General features: G+C 46.2%; 1 non-coding gene across 1 annotated transcript; it reads right to left on the bottom strand.

Moving 5' to 3' along the window:
* Nucleotides 1–208: 208 nt before the first annotated feature.
* Nucleotides 209–280, bottom strand: Trnae-cuc (transfer RNA glutamic acid (anticodon CUC)). Its single transcript has one exon. It is a non-coding gene; the product is annotated as a tRNA-Glu (tRNA).
* Between the last annotated feature and the right edge of the window lie 3,029 nt (nucleotides 281–3,309).

A 3,309-nucleotide genomic window follows, 5' to 3' on the forward strand; every position in this document is an offset into this window, starting at 1 on the left:
CATTGACCGAACTACGATATTGGTCAGTTTCATACGACAGTTAGTAGCGGGTTACGACCGTACTAGGCTCTTCCGTCCGAGCAATGCAACTGTCTCCTGCAGATCAGTTTCAGTTTCAGTAGCTCAAGGAGGCGTCACTGCGTTCGGACAAGTCCATATACGCTACACCACATCTGCCAAGCAGATGCCTGACCAGCAGCGAAAAATATTCCCAAGCGGGGAATCGAATCCCGGCCGTCGCGGTGAGAGCGCGAAATCCTAACCACTAGACCACTTGGGACGTCCTGCAGAAGTCCAGCCAACTCGACTACAGCGTCCCTCTGTCTGTCTCTCTGTGTTTCTCTAACTCTATCTGTCTATCTGTCTGTCTGTCTCTCTCTGTCTCTGTCTCTCTGTGTCTCTCTCATATTTCCGCTTTTCTCCCTGTCTTCGTCTCTGTCTGCATCTCTTCCCTCACCCACCATTCTCTCTGTATCTCATTATTATTTGTTTTTCTCGTCATTTGTGTTGTAAAGAGATCAGTTCACATTTCCTTATGCAACCCAGCGTAACACATAATCTGGTCTCATCCAACCCAATCCAATATTTTGAGTTCCGTTTTTTTATCGCCATCCTCCCCCCCACCCCCACCCCTAACCCCCTTCCTCACACATAACCTCTCCCTCCTACGCATTCCACAATACAATTACAGGAAGGAAATCATCCTGGGGAGAGTTCTTAGTGTACTTTTTTTCTGTTTTCTTTCTTATATATATATATATATATAGAGAGAGAGAGAGAGAGAGAGAGAGAGAGACAGAGACAGAGACAGAGACAGAGACAGAGATTAAGAGGTGCGTGTTGGGGGGATCAGATCTGATCAATACATGGACGAAGAATGCCTACCCGGTGTAACGTCCCAAATCGTCGCCCCCTCGCGTAGGTCCCCAGGAGTTCTTGTCAGTGTCCCAAATCGTCCCCCGTGGTTCTTGTCAGTGTCCCAAATCGTCCCCCGGGGCGCTTGTCAGTGTCCCAAATCGTCCCCCGGGGGGCTTGTCAGTGTCCTAAATCGTACCCCAAAGGGCTTGTCAGTGTCCCAAATCGTCCCCCGGGGGGCTTGTCAGTGTCCTAAATCGTACCCCAAAGGGCTTGTCAGTGTCCCAAATCGTCCCCCGGGGGGCTTGTCAGTGTCCCAAATCGTACCCCGAAGGGCTTATCAGTGTCCCAAATCGTCCCCCGGGGGGCTTGTCAGTGTCCCAAATCGTACCCCGGGGAGCTTGTCAGTGTCCCAAATCGTCCGCCGGGGGGCTTGTCAGTGTCCCAAATCGTCCCCCGGGGGGCTTGTCAGTGTCCCAAATCGTCCGCCGGGGGGCTTGTCAGTGTCCTAAGTCGTACCCCAAAGGGCTTGTCAGTGTCCCAGATCGGCCCCCGGGGGGCTTGTCAGTGTCCCAAATCGTCCCCCGGGGGACTTGTCAGTGTCCTAAATCGTCCCCCGGGGGACTTGTCAGTGTCCTAAATCGTTCCCTGGGGGACTTGTCAGTGTCCTAAATCGTCCCCTGGGGGTCACTTTAGTGTCCTGAAACATGCCTCGGGGGACGTTCTGGGACATCCCCCCCATGCTGGTTCGCATGATCCCAGATCTAAACAACCACTACTATCTGCAGTCATGAAGTGTAATGCAAAGTTATCGGCTCGCTTAATTTCATCTCTCTCTCTCTCTCTCTCTCTCTCTCTCTCTCTCTCTCTCTCTCTCTCTCTCTCACACACACACACACACACACACACACACACAAGAATCAAGAATATGTATTCCTTTCATCCCTTTTGGGGCATGAAGGATATTATATAACAGCAATAGTATTTTACACCAAAATTAAACATAAACAATTGAAATACCATAACTATCAGAAACAAAATACAATCTATATGAAACACAACATAAATGATAGTATTTTTCTGGTATTAACCATATGCACACACAACGCATTGTGTCAAAATGCTTCGGAGGTTTTTGTTGCGTGGGTGCGTGCGTGTGTGTGTATATGTGTGCACGCGCGCGCGCGCGTGTGTGTGTGTTTCCCAGTGGTCTCAACACGTGCCACGTAGAGATCGCCTTCTGTCATGATCGACATTTTGACAGCCACGGACTGGACATCAATCAATTCTGAGAAGTCACTCTGTTCTCAAAAAGCCTCTTTACTACAGGGTATAATGACGGAGAATACAGACTGAAGAACATTTCCGTTTTTGAATAATTTAAATTCAGATTCAAATTCAAATTTATGCGCGCAACTAGGCCTGGAATATGAAGTCTAGCATGTTGTTCTGCCTAATGTAATGACCAAAAAATGACAAAATATACCAAATGTAATAATCAGGTGATAGTCTTTGAAAACTTGCCGAAAGTCAAATGCTGGAAATGCATTAATAAGATCGCCAGTAAGTTCACGATGCACTAAAAAGTACACGCACCAGTGCGCCAATGGCAAAGCTGTCCAGTACATTCCGGTTAAAAGCCTAGCCGCACATGATAGATGACATTTGAACGGTTTGAACCCATGCCCCAGAGTAGGACTACAGATGGAATCAATAAGAAAAGACTTGTGGCGATTCATTTTCCTATAAGAAAATCAAAAAACAAAAAACAACAAAAACAAAAACAAAAAACCATTCAGTGTTGTATCCCCTTACAGAGTATAATAATTTGACCCCCCACCCCCACCCCCCTCCCACCCCCAAAAAACAAAAAAAAACCCACAATTTCTGCCTTAATCATTATATTAGTATTATTCTGCATACAGACATACAAACACACACACACACACACACACACACACACAGATGGCATGAGGTCATGAGGAACACAAGGTTTTAGCTAATACGTCTGCCTTGAATAAAGCATACGTTTTGATTGAAAAAAAAAATTCCATTGTCATTGACTTTCAGATTTACAGGCTCCTTTACTATAATTTCCATCTCTTCATCTCCTCCTGTTTGTGGCTTCCTTTTATTCTTCCAAAGTCGCATGCAAGTCCCAAGCTGCATGTATTGTTTCCGTCACTGGCCGGGGAGGAAATGGGATTGAGGACTCTCTCTCTCTCTCTCTCTCTCTCTCTCTCTCTCTCTCTATCTATCTATCTATCTCTCTCTCTCTCTCTGCCCTCCTCTCATCCGCAAATAATCAAATTGGTAAACATTTAGTTAGCAATATTTCTGTATGGATCTCTCAAAAGGGTCAGAGATGTTACACAAACTACAGATTGTTAATGTTTACCTATCCCTCTCTCTCTCTCTCTGTCTCTCCGATTTCTTTTCACACACACTAGTCTC

The sequence above is a fragment of the Babylonia areolata genome, chromosome 2 (genome assembly GCF_041734735.1).
Source record: "Babylonia areolata isolate BAREFJ2019XMU chromosome 2, ASM4173473v1, whole genome shotgun sequence".
Lineage (NCBI taxonomy): Eukaryota > Metazoa > Mollusca > Gastropoda > Neogastropoda > Buccinidae > Babylonia > Babylonia areolata.